We start from the raw sequence: 17,940 nt of genomic DNA on the forward strand, positions 1-17,940 counted from the left end.
CTCTCAAATAATAAATATCTTAAAAAAAAAAAAAAAAAAGGAAAGGAAGAAACAGAACTATAGTACTACGTAGCAGCACCCAAGGGGGGGTTGTGTCCGACATCTTTCTGTCCTATGAGGTACATGCCACTTGGCAGGTTCTCAGTCACTGTGGAATGAATGAATGAACAGCTGAATGAATGAATCTTCGCAGGCCCTGCACTTAGAGCACTGTGGCAGGCTCCCATAATGCTGTGAATTCGTGCACAGAAGGCAGTGGTCAGTGCCTGACTCATCCAGGACGGCTGTGTCATATCGAAGCGAATGTCATGGGCAATTTTAAAGCTCACTTAGGACCCATGCTCTGCTGCCCATTCCTGTCTGTCACCACCCATAAGTGGCCTTGTCAGTTACTCCTCCGATCCTCACCAGGGCCTCCTGCTGTCATGTCCGTCTTTGCAGAGCAGGAAGGAACCTGGCTGGCGGAGGGCGCCGTGCCAAGGAGACCAGACTCGATTCAAAGCCGGAGGTGGAGGTCGTGGCCCACTTCTGCCTCCACCGTCCGTGTGACCTTGGGCAGTCACTTCTCTCTCTGAGAGTCTGGCTTTCCTCCTCAGTACCAGGGGCATAAGAATAATGACCCTCTCACGGATCCTTGTGGGGTGCACTGGTGGCCGTGCTCTGGAAACACGGAAGTGGGAGCTGGCGTTGTTCTGGAAAGTTGTGATGTACAGGCTGGTTTCATGAGTGGGCGGGTCAGTCTTGAAGGTGGGCGCAGTAGGGAAGCATAGGAGATATGAACGGCAGCCCCGGGCCCTGTCGGACCCCTCCCCTACCTGTCCCAGTGCCTTCGATGTCCACCATTTAACTCCTGGTATGGAGGCCTGGTGTCTCCAGGAGGGATCTTGTTAGAATGCTTACAGGGAATGGCCAGTGTAACATTTTGATTCCCTGGCCAAGAGGCGACCTTGGCCTCTCTCAGCATGAGCTGAGTTGAGAGAGAATGAGACACAGCCGGGGACAGAGAGCAGATGCCAAGAGATGGGCGAGATCTGAGACCTTGAGCAGGGGTTCTGTGAGACCTCGGGGCAGCCTGGGGAGCCACAAGCTTGGGGTTCGGTGAGAGGCAGCAGGAAGACCCTTAAAATGGGGCCAGGAACTGCCGGCAGCAGCTTTCTTCCTTCCGACTTTCTGCCAAGGAGCAGCATGGCCACAGGCTCCACGTGGCCAGGAGAGGAGAGGCTCTGCCAGCCCCCCGGGCACCTGTCCCAGAAGCATGTGCATTCAACTCGCTGATGGAGAGTCCTTGGGGAGGAGGCACTGCTTGACAAGTAAAGTACTCTGAGGGAAACATGTCCTGTTCCTTCCCAGAAGCAGCATCTCACCTCGCTCCCCCTCTTGTTCACATGGGGTGTTACCATGGGCAGAAGAGGTGGTCACCAGCCCTCGTGAAACCGAACCCCTTGTCATCACTCTGTCCATCCGCTGTCACCTCTGCCTGGACCACGGCTCAGCCCCCCTGCTCTCTCCACACAGCAGACAGGGACCTGTTCCAAACTCAGGTCACTTTGCAGCCCTGCCTAGAACTGTCTAGGGGCTTCCCGTGGATTTAGAGTCAAGCTCCATGTCCTGGGGTTTGGTGTCCTCCTGCCACTCTGTCCCTTGTTCCCCTTTTCCAGCCACACGGGCATCGTGGAGGCTTTCCCCACAAAGGCCTTCTTAGTCCCTCCCGAGGAAGAGCCTTTGCCCGTGCTGTTCCCTCTGCCAGGAATCCTCTTCCCTCTGCGCTCCCCACCCCCAGATCTCAGCCTCAGGGTCTTGGCTCATATGTTGCCCTCCTCAGAGAAGCCCTCCCTTACTACCCCAGCTAGAAGACACGCCCCTCCCCAGCACCCTGTAGCACATCACTGTGTATTTGTGTGCTATCCGTCTATCATCCATCTTCCTCACTTGATTAGAAGCTCTACTAGAGTAAGGAACTATCTTGTCTTATTTGGTGTCGTGTCCCCAGCAGCCAGAACAGAGCTGGCACCTAGTAGGGCTTCAGGTCAGTTGAATGAATGACCCATGCAGGAGGCGTGGCTAACACGAACAGCCACTCGGCCAGCCCTGCCAGGCCCATGGCATCCTCCAGCTATAAGTGCATTTGGTCTTCACAGTATAAAACCCAGCAAGGCCAGGTGTCCATTTTACAGCTGAGGAAACTGAGGCCCCAGGGGTTCAAGCAACTGTCCCAAGGCCATGCAGATCATAGGAAGTGGAGACCCAGATCTGAGTCTAAGTCTCAGCTCCCACGGCTGTGTTATTAAAACAAGTGCTATTACCTTGTTTTATAGATGATGGAGACTCCGAGAGATGGGCCCATGTGCCTAAAGACCTCAGCCAGGAAAAGGTGGGGTTGGGATTTGAACCCAGATGCCTCCTTCTCTACAGGGACAGGGATGGCAGGACCTGGCCAGGCAGCTGTCTGTAACATCAGGGGCCTGGGCAGCGGCTAACTGGTTTGACAACCGGGTCCAGGGCGCAGAGCCCACTGTCAGGGAGAGGAGGACGGAAAAATGCTATCGAACATTTACTGAGCACTTACTGCACATGTGGCCATGTCCTAAGTACTTCATGTGGGCTCACCATCTCCTCGACAACCTCAAGAGGGAGATAGCTTTTTTTTTTTTAAGATTTTATTTTTGATTTGACACAGAGAGAGAGAGAGAGAGATCACAAGTAGGCAGCGAGGCAGGCAGAGAGAGAAGGGGAAGCAGGCTCCCTGCTGAGCAGAGAGCTCAATGTGGGGCTCCATCCTAGGACCCTGAGATCATGACCAGAGCCAAAGGCAGAGGCTCAACCCACTGAGCCATCCAGATGCCCCAAGAGGACATAGCTTTATTGTCCCCATTTTGCAGATGAGAAAGCTGAGGCACAGAGAGGTTATGTGACTCACCCAAGGTCACCCAGTCTGGAAGTGTCAGAGCGGAGTTAAAGCGGGGTACTAACCTCTGTGCCGTACTGCCTCTCTGAGGACCCAGCCAATGCTGGCTGGGCAGGGCTCCAGATCCCTCAGGTTGGGAAGAGGACTCCAAGCCCAGTCAAGTAAACAAAGCCTGCAGCCTAGAGCCGTGGGTTGCTGGGCAGTAAAACAGGGACAGAAGTTCATCGGGATGTTGCAAGGAAAGGAGAGGGGATGGCAGAGCTGAGCAAAGCCCCCGTCCAGCCTGGAGCCCAACCCCTCAAGGAGTGAGCAAGGAACAGGTAAGGAAAAGCACATGCCACCTGTCTCAGCTTAAACCTCTGCACCGCCGCTCGCCGAATCAGTGATGTTGGGGAAGTGACCTGTCACTCCGTGCCTACATCCCCTGCAAACGAGGATCATTGTAGCCTAATTTGAGATTATATGAATTAATCCACATAAGGCACTTAAAACAGTGCCTGGCCCAGAGTAAGCTCTAAGTGCAAGCTGTTATTTATCAGAAGATTACAAATGTTCAAACATTAGTTCTGGCCTCTCTTGTAACCAAGGAGACTCTCTCCAACAGTGTTACCATGAAGTCAGAGACAGTAAACTGGGGAGCTGTGCTCTCCAGCCCTCACTTGGTGACAGCGTGGGCTATCTCTGCACCTTCACCAGAAGTTGCCTCCACGCTCTACATCCCCAGCTTTTTCCAGGGGTTAGAGTCCTTCCCTATGGGTGCTAGAGCTAAATGTTTGTCAAGTTTATGAGCTTTCAAAGACAACCAGGCCTCCCCATTTTTATAAAGACTGAGATAAGAATTAATAAGATTAGAGGTTTATCCTCAACGTCTGCTTTGATGTCTTGTGTTCTCTCTCTCCCTCCCTCCTCTCTCTCTCTCTCTCCCAGTTTCCTCCTCTTTTAAAAATCCAAAGTGCAAGCTGGGAAGAGCAGCCTCGGGCCCTATAAACACACTGTTCAAATAAAGGAGACATTTAGGGGAAAGTGGAAGCATCATTTAAAGGTGATCATTCTAGAATGACCATGTCTGGGCAATTTGTCATGAAGTATTCTGGCTGTTGCCAGAGATCATTTTTTTTCTGTAAATCTTGCTGTTGGCTCATAATTTTCAACTTTTGACCCTTTAAAACTGAGGTGTGGGATTTTTACAAGCTTTGGAGATGGGGTGTTTTTTAAATAACCTTTTAAGAAGCCATCTGTCCCTGGGAAAGTTTGGGATCAGGCTTGAAGGCGCTCTGCAGAGGCGGCTGGAATCCCTGGGTCCCTGCCCCACCGTGGGTGACTTTATGATCCAAGAATGTTCCAGTCCAAGGACTGGACCTGCTTCTCCCCGGTTCTCTGTGGGTTCACAAGCCATCATGCTATAACAGAGGTACTTGAGCTACAGGTGGTCATGGAGGTGTGGGTACACCGTCCAGTGCCGGGCCGGCAGCTTGTTGCTCCCCACCCCTGCTTGCCTGTCCGGCCTCGTCCCCTGCACCCCTGCATGCCCAGACTCTGGGTTCCCACCGCAGGGCCTCAGTCTTGCCGCACAGGGTCTCAATGCCACACTTTGGGACAGACTGCTCCTCTGTCCAGCATGTCCCTCCTTGCATTCTTCTGTTGTGTCCTTCTTTGTCTTGCAAGACAGTTGTCATGTTGTCACCTCTGGGAAACAACAGTGGGAAAATCCCCTCCTCGGGGCACCCCAGCCCAGACCCTCCTCCCCTCAAGCACCCCTTGGCACTAATCACACTGTGTGGAAACTGCCTGTTTACTTAGGCATTTTCTCCCTGAGGCTGGGAGCCTGTTGAGCATTGGGTCCCCAGGCCCCGTCCAGGCAAGAGCCTGCAAGAGGCCATAGGATCGAGTAGTTAAGACCCTGCCTTTGGCCTCAGATGTAGCCCTCCACTACTCTGCTCCCAGCCCTGACGCTGCCTGAGGGGGGATTACGTATCCTTCCTGAGCTTTACTCATTCCTATAAATGTGACTATCAATAGTATCTACTTTATAGAGTGACTCTAAGGATCCTTGTTGGGTGTGCCGGTCTGGCTTAATCAGTGGAGTATGCAACTCTTGATCTTGGGGTCATGAGTTCGAACCCCATGTTGAGCACAGAGATTACTTTAAAAAATGAAATTTAAAAAAAATTGTTGGAGAACACTAACACACTCTATGGGGTTAACTCTGTATCTTCACAAGGGAAGTCCTGTTGGTAGACCCATTTTCCAGATGGGGAAACTGAGGCACAAAGAGAAGTTGCGTAACTTGTGTGAGGTCAGTAAGGAGAGCCAGGGTTCAAGGCCAGATGGACTCGGACTCCAGAGCCTGTGCCCCTGACCACTGTGACGCATGGCACACGAATAACTTGCATGGAGCCCTCCACCTGGCACACAGTAGATCCTCGAGACAGATGGTAGCTGCCATTGTCAGTAATTATTAATAGCTCCATTCATTTTATAGTCCATTTTTAGACAGAAGAGGTGGGACTGTTCACAACACAGGAAGAAGGAGTTGAGAGCTGGAGGAGGAGAGAAAAGAGGAAAACAAGGAGGAGATACAGGGAAAGAGTCAGACTTGGAGGGGGGGTAGGTGAGCAGAGGCCAGAGCTGGGCTGGGGCATGAGTTGGCAAGTGCCTGCGAGGCTGCTGGGGGGGAAGCGCTGAGGGCCCTGGTGGCCATCTGGGCACTACCCCAAGACCCCCACTGGCTTTCCTGCTCTTAAAAAATGAAACCCCAGACTCCACCACCGAGCACACATAACCCATTGTGGTATAACCCCAGATCACCTTTTTCCTTGTATCTTATCTTTCCCCCCACCATCCTGTGCTCGGCCATCCTACCCTGCCCTGCACCCCTCCGTACGTTTGCACACACTATTCATCTGCCTGAAATGTCCTTCATTTCTTCCGGCCCCAGGGAACGCCTGCTTATCCTTCAATACCCAGTTCAAATCACCACCCCCCGCCCCGGAAAACCGTCTTCAATACCCCAAACTGATCATATCCATTCTTCCCCTTTTTGAAGTGGACTTCCAGACTCATGTCTTATTCCACTCCGTGCCGAGCTGTACATAAAGTCATTACTTAGGGAAAAACTTGTTGGGCTTTTTTTTTTTTTTTTTTTTTTTTTGAGTAAATCCATGCTCAAACCAAGGGTGGGCCTAGTGAATCATCACACATGATCGCAAATCTCCAGCGTCCAGGAGAACTAGAACACGGAGGCAGAGGCTGAGCCAGATTCAGGAGAGGACTCATCCTTCCCAGGGATCCAGACCAGAGAATGTTCCAGGGCCAAGTGGGGATCTGGAATTCTGCTGTAGGCCCAGACAATGCTGCCTGGGAGAGTTCATACGAGGGACCTCACCCCAAGCACCCCAGAACAACCCAGAGATGGCTGCAGATGAAAACAAAAAGGAATCTGGTCTGCTGTCACTCACTGGGCCTCCATAAAATGCGGAACTCAAAACTGACCCTGACTGAGCAACAGGGAAGATGCTGGGCTGTCACTCTACTTCTACTCTTACAGTCTAAGACCACATTGGCTTTTTCAGCAGCTTTTGGCTTGTGGTCAACTCAAACCCCCAGATCTTTTTCGCTGGGATGGCTGCCAAGCCACATCTTGTGCATTTGATTTATGGCTTGGGTTAGCTTAGGCCCACTCCTGCTCCCCAGAAGCCAACAGGAGGAGGTGATGGTTTCTATACCCCTAGGAGGGAGAGCGATTGCAGGCCCCCAACCTAAGAACCTCAGGGTGTATGTGGGTAAGCTCCCCCTCTCCCTGTTTCTAAGCCCTTTTCCTCGAGGCAACAAATGCCAGGACCTCTCCAGTGGGATTTTCATTAGCATTAAAGTCAGAGGCCACCAGGGCTCCAGCAGACCAACTTTGGGTTCCTGGGGAAAGTGGTGGTTCTGGAAAGCACCCAGAAGGTCAGGGAGAGAGAGAGGCAGGTATTAGAGGCCTGGGCTCCTGAGCTTGCTGTTCATATGCCCTGAGAAAGGCCCTCCATTGCTCTGAGCCTCCATTTCTCAACTGCAGAATAGGGGTGACAAATCCCGAACTCGTGGCATTGTTAAGACAGAGGTGCTCAGGTCAAGTGGGCATCAAATGCCCAATAACTATGTCCAGCTCTTTCCCCCATGACACTGAATGAGAAACTGAGGCACTACGTTTATCCTACCTTTGCAAATACTACTCCTGCTTCTGTCTTTTCACATGCCACCTCTCAGAAAGGCCACACTCCCTAAGGTGACCCCCCCGTACACCTGCCTCAGCCCGTGGTAGTCCCCGTCATGGCCATCACAGTCCGTGGACAGCGTTTGTGTTTGTCTGGTGCCTGTCTCCCTCCGTCACTGTCCTAGACCTTCAGCTCCACGAGGGCAGAGCCCCTTCTGCCCCCCCCCCCCCCCCCCCCCCGTCTTCCTCGGCTCCCCACTGTGGCATCCCAACTTCAGCACCGCTGGGACTTGGCGGCGTGTGGCGAGTGACTGGGAGGGTCTTTGGAAACATTCCTTCGGACTTTGGCCACAAATCCGAATTGCGTTAAAGAAGCATATTTATTTCCACAAACAAGGTCACTTCCCCTCCCTGGGTCTCTGTTTCCCCAGCTGTAAAATGAGGTGTGAAATGAGAGACTGAACAAGCTTTTCTCTAAAGTCCTTCTAGCCCTGAAGACTCAAAAGTCGGCACAGAAAGCGGGGGAAGGTTGTATTGAATTATATTGCTTATTGGGTTGAAAAAAAAAGAAAAAAGAGAAAAAAAAACAGACTCTGCCAGGAAATCTCTCTCACTGTGTCACTTTCTCCGTGAGCCTGGAAAAAACCATCCTGCCCAGGCCCAGGCCTGTGGAGCCCATACTGAAAAAGTCACAGGCTCCTCCTGCCCTGGGCCCAGGCGAAGGGGCCCCCCGAAAGGTGTGTGGTAGCTGCTTCCCCGGGGGGTCCCGGGCTTTGTTGCCTTAACCGAGCACACAGAGCAGGTAAAAAATTCCAGACATGTTCTCCGCTGACAGCTAATTGTGTCCTTTATTAATGACCATGGCTTTCTTGGGGCAGGTGGGAGGAGGGAGGAGGCCCGTCTCAGCCCAGGGGGCTCCCTCAGGTGGAGCTGATGACCACATTTCTGGATTCCATAGAAAGGGAAGTGCTACGTGAGGTGACCCCGAAAATCCACCCCCACCAGCTGAAGAGGGGAGGGGCCTTTCCCGACTTCCCGAGCCCGGGCAGGGGCGGCTGGCTCCAACAACAAGTTGCAGGGCTTATAGAATCTAGCAGACGAGGTTCTGGGTCCTAAGTTGGCCTCTTTGAGCACAGCCAACAAAGTATAGCAGGTGGCCCAAAGGGGACCGGCAAGAGGACGATGGCCTGTGGGCAGCGTGGGAGATGCTCCCCAGCTTCATCCGGCCATCACCCCCCACCCTCATGGCACCGGGACTGGGCCCACCAGGCCCTTCCTCAGTGACCCACAGCACCACCTGTCAATACAGCAGCCAGATGTGCCGGGGGACTAGGGCTGGCCCTGCCAGATGTGTCAAGCTTTCCAACACATCCGGCTTCCCCTCCGGCACATCGTGATTATTATTTAACACTTGCTTTCCCAGCATCTGTGAGTCCCGAGGACTGCAGGCTGGGAGTCTTCAATGTGTCGATCCAGCTTGAGGTCTGCGGGCCTGGAGCTCACTGCTCATCAAAGGGCCTGTTTTCTCAAGGACCCAGTGAGGACCTTTACAAGCCCTCTTGCAGTGATAGCCTAGAGCTGGAGGGAGGGCTTTTATGGAGCTCTCTGTTCCCTGCTCTGTCGTCAGGATCCCGTGTTAGCCTGGGGAGCAAGGCGGGGTGGGCAGCATTAACCCCAATTATAGATGAGGGATGTGAGGCTCAGAGAGGGACATAGTGAAGTAGTAGCTGAGCTAGGATTTGAATCAGGCAGCGGAAACAGCATGTGCAAAGGCCCCGGGGTGAGATGGGCTCCAGAATAGCCAGAGGGCCAGAGAGGAGTAAGACGCAAGAGGAAAAGCAGTAGGAGGTGAGTTCAGAGAGGGGAGGGGGATGCAGTTACATCGAAAAGAATAAAATACCATGGATAAATTTAACCGGAGAGGCAAAGGGGGCTTTGTAGGCTGTTGTTTTTTCACTCTGAGGTGGGAGCTGTTAAAGACCTTTGAGCAGAGGAGCACCACACCGCTGATTCCTGTTCGGCAGGATCCCTCTGGCTGCTATGTTGAGAACAGATTGCAGCCAGAGGCCAGTGGAGAGGTAAGCCGGCAAGGTTGGGAAGTAGGAAACCAGTAATCTGACAGCCTCCACTCCTCTACCCTCTAGCTTCCCTTCCAGCCTGGGCGTCGGGATTCCTGGGCTGTAACCCAGGCTCCATCAGCCGCTAACTGGGCCATGTGACTCGAGGCAAGTCACTGTTGTCCTCTGGGTTGTGCATTCTCTAGTGATAAAATGAGGAGCTTGGACCAGGTCCTCCTGACTTCCGGTGACCCAGACCCCACGTGCCTCCCCAGCCTCGAACTTCATGCTCCAGTGGCCCTGAACTATCTGTAGCTCCCATACACACACCATGCCGTCTCACACCTCGGTGCGTGTGCACAGGCTGCCCCCTCCGCCTGCGACACCCTTTGCCACCAGCCCCCCACCCCCCTCCGCATGTGGAGAGCCCGTGTTCTTCAGCAGATCCCAAGCTCATGTGGCATCTCCAGAGTCTTCCCCTGACCCGCCCGCCTTCCTCAGTGACCCTGGGCACTCTGACAGCCCATACCCATCTCCAAGAGACAACAGATGAAGTGGTTGTGGATTCAGAGCTACCTTCCGATCCCAGCTGCATCTCTGAAATGTTATTGAACCTCTGTTTCCTCCTCTGTAAACGAGACATAATTCTATTTCCAATACCCAGGGTCAAGGTGAGGCAGCAGTTTGACCGTTAAGCGTCTAACCCAGTGCTTGGCACAGCATCGCTGGGTGGGGTCTACGAAGCCAGATTCTAGCTACGAAACATGGCGGGTGGCCCTGGACAGTGTGGCCCCAGATTCCTGCAATGGCCCAGGCCAGGACCCCAGGACAGCCTCCCAGCAGCCTCCCAGCCCAAGGGCACTCCTGTCCACTCGTCCTGTCACCAGCCGCTCCCTCCACTCACCTCCTCTGTCGGGGCCTGGTCAAAGCTGCCTCCCGGCAGCCACTCAGCACTTGAAAATGTCCTTAATTGCTTCACCAGAGTGGGGAGTCACCCTGCAGGCAGATAATTAAAAAGTTCAGAGCTTGATTAATTGGGAGGAAATTGGAGGAATGGGGCAGCCTGCGGGGCGTGCGGGAGCTCTCAGCCCCTGCGTGGGGACGGCACGAAGGGAGGCAGACCAGAGCCAGGACCCGGGCCTACGCTGGGACCCAGCGGCTGGACACACCAGGTGTGAATCCTGCCTGCGCTGGTTGTGGGTTTCAAGGCTGGTTTCCCAGGAGACGGTGAGCACCACCCTGCCCCACACACCACACGAATACAGCTGGGGTGTAGCCATCAAAAGACCCAATGGTCAGGAAAGTTCTGGTGTCTCTAGCCTTGGGCCTGAGGCACCTACAAGCCTTGTAGCCTGTCATTCAGGGAGGTGTCCCAGAGGGCCTGCCTGGCAGTGAACCGGGCGGGCATGGCGGCTGCCCTATGATGCTCATAGTTGGTCAGATGGAAAGGGCGGAGTGGGAGGTAGAGACAGGTGTCAGCCAAGTGCCAAGAAGGGTGAAGGTGAGATGGCTTGAGCCCCTATTTCTGGGGGTGGAGGGAGCAGTTCTGGGGCCTCTGATGTGGTCTGGGGGCTCCAAAGGCCTAGAACCAAGTCTCCGGTCCACACACTGGCTAAGTGACCTTCAACCTAAGATTCCATATTTCTGAGTGTCGATCAGTCAATCAACACACACATTCTGAGGCCTCCTGTCCATCACGTCTCAGCCGCTGGGGCTGGGAGGTTCTAGACATCGCCGGTACCTGCTGTCCCCAGGCTTACAGCCAAGTGCAGGAGGCAGACACTCAGAACCGTGTAATCACGCTGCGGGAGAGGCAGAACACAGGTGCTTCGGGAGCACAGGCAAGAGGCCCCAAACCAGGTCGGGGATGGCATCCCAGGAGAAGGTCAAAAGGTGATTTGGGCGGAGCCGAGATTGGAAGGATAAAAAAGGAGCAAGCCAGGCTGGCACTGGGACAGAGGAAACTGCCTGAGCAAAGGCCCAGAGATGGGAGATGGAACCCAGCTGGTGGGGGAGCCGGAAACTACCTCCTGCAGCCGGGCCCAGGCTGCCGCTCGGAGGTTCTGAGGGTACAGGCTGGCAAGGTGGTCCGTAGAGGAGAGGCCAAAGAAGGCTGGGCTTGCCACAGGCACCAGGGAGCCGTGGAAGTGTCTTTGAGCTGAGAAGAAAACGCCACAGATGGCCGGTGTGGTGACTGGCTTTGGGAGGCCCTGGGATCCCCCCTCAGGCAAAGGGGAGACGTGTTAACACAGTTCCTGCCGCTGCCTTCTGACTTCTGTAGTTCTGCCAGCTGTTGGCAAGGATCCACAGAGCCTGGGACCCGTCAGGGGCAGGCAGGGGTAGCCTGGGCATGTGAGGGAAGTCGGGGGGTGGCGAGATGACTGACATCCCCTGGGTGGTCCCAGCAGGAGCGACCACAGCAGGGGAATGAGCCTGCGGCACTCGCTGGACTTAACCTGGCCAAGCAGGGCCCCCCCTTCTCAGGGGAGGAGCGAGGGAGAACCGTGGAAAGACGGTTGCGGGGAGGGGGGGCACTCTTCGTCAAGTTAGAACACCGAGGGCTTCGGAAGCAGGAGGTAGAAAGAACATAGACTGTGGGAGCACAGGCTCTGTGTGACTTTGGACAAGGCATCCCTCTCTATGAGCCTCAGTTTCCTCATCTCTAAAATGGGGACGATGCCTCCTGCTACACAGGGAGATGGTGAGGACTGAGTGAGGTTATGCACAAGGGAAGCTGCTGGCCCAGCACCGGCCAGGCTCATGGCAGGTACCCAGTGATCAGAAGCTCCTCCCGGCCCAGAAGCTTGCCACCTGCTTCCAGCATGTCTGTGCCCATGATACAGAGCCTCAGGCACCCTGGCCAGCTCTGACCAGGGCAATGACTCCATGGGTTTAACTTCAGCAGCAAAAGCAGGAAGCATGAGAACTGCAAAAGTCACTTTGCATGAGGAAGGCCCCCCAACCCCTTTTGCTCAGCCCAGATGTACTCACAGTGCAAAGCCCTAAAAATAAACAAATCAGTTTACCCACAGCTCAACCAGAACATAGGACTCAGGGTTGGATGCTTGGATCCACGGCCAGAGTCTCACAGGTGGCAGAGGCCTTAGAGATGGTCCAGCCATACCCAGAGTGGTTAGGAAGGGGTATGGGCTCCCAGAGCAAAGAGAGCAGGGAGCCTCAGGGGCAGCCGAGCCCAGCCTCCCCTCTCTGGTTCCAGGACTCTTCTCTATCCCCTCAAACTCCTCTCCCCAGCCCAAACCCAGAACGTCCTGGAGACCCTGAGGCAGGAAAGTGAGCCAGCTGCTCATCAAACAGGGCAGAGCTAGCCAGGAACCCACTCCCTCCAGTCCCAGTGGCCAGCAGTCAGGCCCGGCTAAAGGAAGGTGCCCAGCCCCCTGCTCAGTCAGCCTCATTCAGCCAAGGCCCGGGCCTTTGTCTCTATGTCACAGTGCCTGACACATAATAGGGTCTTAATAACATGCCTATTGGATAAATTCGTAACTCACCAGCTCTCCAACTGGACCCACGCGCCTGGAGGCAAGGACCACAGCTTCCCTGTCTCTGCATCCCCAGGGCTTAGCACACAGCAAGTGGCGGGCCCGGAGTGAACGGAGATAGTACAGCAGACACCTGTGCCGTGTTCACTGTCACCCAGGCAGGTGCGGATGCACATGCTTTCTCTAGATTAACTCATGCAATCCTCCCTCCAAATAGAGGGTCAGGGTGATCCTTCTCCCTGTTCCACAGACAAGGGAACTGAGCGCGAGGGACCTCGCCCCGGTCACACTGTTAGCAGGCCTGGGATTCAGCCCTGGCAGCCAGCTCCGCGGTCTACACCCAGGTCCAGTTCCATGGGACATCCTGCTCAGGTTTCCAGGAGCTAGATGGTGAGCCCACCTCTGCCCAGACAGAGCACCCGGCTCCACAGGACCCCCAGGAAGCCAGAGAAGCTCCTTCCTCCCCCACCAAGGCTGGCACACGGAGCCTGAAAGCAGTGGACTCCGCTGTGCCCTCAATGGTTTGGGGATTAAAGCCGCGTCTCTGGGAAGAGAGTGAGGAACCCGGTGGCAGGCCTGCCAAGGAGGCTGCAAAGATCACCCAGTGCCAATTAGCGGCCCCGCCGTGCCAGGTCCAGATGGAGCCCTGCCTCGGCCTGACTCAGGGCTCACTCGGTCAATTATCACCTATCCCCGGAGCCCAGGGGGCAGGTGGGGAGAAAATCTGTTTCCCCCTAATCCTCCCTCCCTCTCCCGGCCAGCTGCCATCCCTGCCTTGGGTTGCCTGGCCAAGGGCTCTGGGCGTCTGCAGAAGGCGCGTGCTGGCTGCCCGCTTCAGTCCCAAGGCCTGTGTTTGGGGGGTCAGGCTTTGCGTCTGTCTTGCTGAGTGACACAGCAAGCCCCGTCCCCTCGTAGGCCTGACGACAGGGTCTCTAGTACTGACCCTCAAGTCACTCGATGATTTCTACGTTCAAGAGTGCCTGGGAACGAGGCCTTTGGAATCACAAAGACTTGGAGTCAAACCTCAGCTCTGCCATTTAGTAGCTCTGTGACCTTGGTACGGTCATTTTGCCCCCTCAGGGCCTCAGTTTCCTCATCTGTAAGATGGTGGGGGTGGTGATAATGGCACCACTTCGGTGGATAGTCACATAGATTTCATGAGAGAATCCATGCAAGTCACCTGCCCGGGCTCGGCCCCTGGAGAGCCCATGACCCCTGGGAATTTGGATTGTCCTTGCCAGCTTGACGAATAATAACAGCTGACATTTACATAGTGCCTGCTGTGTGTTCTGTGTGCAGATCAGCCCATCAGACCCACAGCCCCGGCCTTTGAGTCCCTCACTATCCACTTGGGGAGACAGACCTGCCTTCATTTAGCAAACCGAGCTGACTGAGCACCTATGATGTGCCACACCTTGCACTAGGGGCTAGAGAAGTGGGGATGAAAGACCCAGCCCCCTCCCCCAGGAGGGTTCCCCCACCAGTGGGCAGCACAGAGATCAGTCACAGAAGGGTTAGGTCCATGGTAGGATGAAGCCAGTTGGCTCCAGCTTGGCTGACAAGAGCCAACTAGGCTCATCTCTTCCCAACTCAGTGGTCAGTTAGGTCAGATGGGCAGCTTGAAATTTGCCCTGGGAGCCTTGATGCCACAGAAATTGGCAAACAGAACAAATCAGGGCTCCCCCCCAATCCCCGCTGTAGATAGCTGTGGGCCAGCACAAGGCTGCCCAGAGTGTGTGTCTAGGGTACTGAGTGGAGGTCGGAGGCGTCTGCTGTAGCTGGTGGAGGCGGGCCTCCCCGAGGCATCCACGTCAGACCCCATCCCAGGGGGCGGCTTGATGGGGAGAAGGGCATTCAGGCAAAGGGACCTGTGTGTGTGTGTGTGTGTCTGTGTGTGTGTGTGTGTGTGTGTGTGTGTGCGTGCGCACGCGCGCACGTGTGGCCAGGGCATCTAGGGAACCGTGAACTGATGAAAGGTGACAGATAGGGCCAGAGACATGTACCAGAGGCTTACTAGAGACTGAAGCCATTTCTGGGACACGGGACTTCCAGTCTGAAAAGTAAGATGTGTTGTCACCATAGTGGGCAGTCTCCTGGGATGACCTGTGGGGAGTGAGGACGAGAGGTAACTGGATCTGAGCAGCTCTGCAGCCTGATGAAACTGACATGGTCATGGTCATGGCCAGTGACATGACATGGCAATCACTGGCCACACATTTTCTTAGGACACCTATAAGGGGCATATTCGTTCATCCAACGAGTGTGTGTATTGAGCACCTACTATGGTCCCATCAATCTGCCAGGAGTGAGGGAACCAGTGAGAGCCACACCAGCCTGGTTCCTCTTCCCCTTTGAAGGCACTTCTACGGGAAGGGGAAAGATAGCACGCACATTGATAAGCTCCTTTCTAAGATAATTACAGCTTGTGACAAGGGGCAACAAAGGAAACAGAGACTGAGACCGAGTCGTGAGAGAATCCCTCTGACCAGGGTGGTCAGGGAGGGCCTCTCTAGGAGGTGACATTTAACTGGGGGCCTAATAGAAGAAGACCAGCCATGGAAGCAGGGACAGCGCTCTTGCCCACCAGGGGCTGGAGCACATTTGAGCGAAGGGAATGTCCAGTGGCGACAGGAAGACCACAGAGCCAGTCTGGCAGGCCTCGTGGGCCAGGCCTCATGTGGGGTAGTTCTCAGGGCAGTGAAGAGCCCCAGATGAGTGTAAAATAAGTGGAGTGTGGTGAGTCTGATTCATTCTAATCACAGCTCCCCGGAAACCATGGGGGATTGGTGGGGAGGTCAAGTGGGGCAGGGAGACCCACACAGAGACCCTGGCCGCACCCACATCTTGGAAGTGTCATCAGCCCCTTTTCCAGAGGTGGGGTCCGAGGCTCAGGGAAGGCACCTGCCAGAGGGACAGCTGCTAGTTCTGTTCACTTCCCTGTTCTGTGCCTGAAACCCAGCCGTTGGCAGGACTGGATGCCCTCCCAGCTGAAAAATCAGAGCAGCGTGGTCCCTGGGGCACTGGGTGCTGAGAGCAGGCAGCTGCTCCAGACTGTTCTGGGGGCGAAGAGGTGGCCAGCCAAAGCGGAGGCCCCTTACACCCCACAATCACATGGGATACCTGGGATCAGAATCGGCCTCTGCTGCCAAAGAGCCATGTGTGTCTGGTCCTCTCTGGCCTCTGTTTCCTCAAATGTCGCACAAGGTGGTGACCTGGACACTCTTCCAGCTCCTCACCCACCGGGTACCCGGCATCCTGCTGGGAACTGAACGTACAGCCAGGCACTTACAGATTCACGAGTAAGTAATTAAAATAGGCACCTGGATGGTGGCTTAGGGAAGGCTTCCTGGAGGAGGTGGTACCTGCACCAAGTCTTAAAGTGTCGTAGGAGTTTGATGACAACAGGAGTGAGGACAGGACGGACAGAGGAGCTGGACCTGGGCAGGGACCATACGTAGTCGACAGTGTGGAGCAGCAGAGATGAGGCTGGGCGTGGCGGGCACTGGGAGAGGGGCAGGCGCCCGCGCTGGGGTTCTGGAGGTCTTGAGGCGTTTGGAGCGCTGTTGCAGATTTTTCTAAAACAGCTGTTGTATTGTGACATCGTTCACGTTCTATAGAATTCAGCTATTTAAGTTGTACAGTTCAGTGATTTTTAGTGTATGCCCAGAATTGCAACCATGACCACAATTTTAGAACACGTTCATCACCTCAAAAAGAAACCCTGTTACCCATTAGCTTTCACCCCCCCCATTCTCTGCTCTCCCCGGTCCTTGGCAATCACTAACCTGCTCCTGTCTGTATCGACGGCTCTGCTGGACACTGTTCTATAAATGGAAGCACACACTGTGTAGCCTTTTGTGTCTGGCTTCTTTCATAAGCACAATGTCGTCGAGGTTCATCCATGTTGTGGCGCGTACCCCTACTTTATTCCTTTTTATGGCCGAATAATATTCCATTGTGTGCCATTGTGGGTTTTTTAGTGACACAGAAAGGTGTGTGCTTTAGAAAGCTGGCTGGGGGGGGGGGTAGGAGGAGGCGAGATGGTCACACAAGACTAAGGAGTCCGTAGGAAGAGCTTTCTGGATGCCCACAGGCGTAGAACCGTGGTGGGGAAGAGCCAGAATGGGGTACAGCTAGGGGAAGGGGGGGAAGACCTGGTCATTGGCAGCAGGGGGGGAGGGTAGGGAGGAGGTATCCGGGGTTCCTGGTGACTGGGTGGAGAATGATCTCATCTTCCCCGATGAAAGATTGGTTTTGGGGGAGCAAATCTCGAAATCTTGATCTCGATAGATCGAGAAAACATAGATGCCCAGGGAGAGGGTGGAGGGTGGCCAGCAGCACATCTAATGAGGGAAGGCTTCTGGAGGAGGTAGCCTGAGGAGTCTGAGATGGAGCCAAGACATGTGACAGGAGAGGACAGCCAGGAAGGAGGCCCAGATGGAGGGGCTGGCACGGCACGGAGGGCAGAGTAGACAGCCACCCACTAGCCGGGCCCAGGGAATTGCCAGCAAATGGAAGAAATGAGCTAAGCTGGGCAGGCTTTCCCTGAGAGGGAGCCAGGGGGGTCCTGATCTTAGGACCAAAACCTTTTGGCATCTATTGGGATGATCCTAGATCCCCACAGGAGCCCTGTACCCCCATCCTACAGGAGAACCAACTGAGGCACAGAGATTATCTGTGCACAGAGATCATCTCAGCACTCATGGACCATTGACAAGAACGCAGGTTGCACAGGGCCATGTAGTGTGGTGGTTAGGGAAGCCTCGAGGGTCAGACCACCCGAGACGGAGCCACTGTAAGCTCATATCCTAGCAAATGACTTCCATCTCTGTGCCTTTACGCCCCCCGTCTGAAAAGGGGAGCAATAACCTTCCCTCCGTCACAGGGCTGGGTAAGGACTAGGTGGGTCACTAGGGGTCAAGTCCTTAGAAAGGTGCCAGGATTTCATACAAACTCAGTAAGTGTTGGCGGTTTCATATTTACACTCTGGAGCCCTGGTTTCCCCATCTGAGCAGTGGAAGGCTTAATAAGCCCCCAGAGGGCTCGTCGCCATCCTCCTTGGCATCCTGAGAGCCTGGGTGGTTAGTCCTGACCCTGCTCTTGCCGCTAGTTCCTTAAGGACGGGACTGGAGCTGGACCCGAGATCCCCACGGGGCCTGGGAAGGGGGCATCAGCTAGTGTCTTTGTCAAGTTGGCTGCCGCGTTCTGGAAGCCGCCTCCAAAACGTGGGTAAACTCAAGGCACCAGGGTGTTTCCTAGTGTCCCGGGGGAAATGTCCGGGGCGTA

At 54.8% G+C, this 17,940-nt stretch overlaps 1 protein-coding gene and 1 long non-coding RNA gene across 5 annotated transcripts in view; one reads left to right on the forward strand and one right to left on the reverse strand.

The window, feature by feature from the left end:
* EPHB2 (EPH receptor B2) overlaps positions 1-17,940 on the forward strand; it is a 183,629-nt gene that overhangs the window by 119,202 nt on the left and 46,487 nt on the right. The gene's annotated exons all lie outside the window — the stretch shown is intronic.
* LOC131809472 (uncharacterized) lies at positions 7,931-16,202 on the reverse strand. 2 transcript variants are annotated; one of them, XR_009345185.1, is made up of 5 exons: positions 15,775-15,962; positions 14,669-14,757; positions 11,185-11,315; positions 10,062-10,153; positions 7,931-8,741 (listed from the first exon to the last, which is right to left on the reverse strand). It is a non-coding gene; the product is annotated as an uncharacterized LOC131809472 (long non-coding RNA). The 2 variants fall into 2 exon arrangements; XR_009345184.1 differs by lacking the exons at positions 14,669-14,757; positions 15,775-15,962 and adding an exon at positions 15,975-16,202.

This window comes from Mustela lutreola, chromosome 10 (genome assembly GCF_030435805.1).
Source record: "Mustela lutreola isolate mMusLut2 chromosome 10, mMusLut2.pri, whole genome shotgun sequence".
Classification (NCBI taxonomy): Eukaryota; Metazoa; Chordata; class Mammalia; order Carnivora; family Mustelidae; genus Mustela; species Mustela lutreola.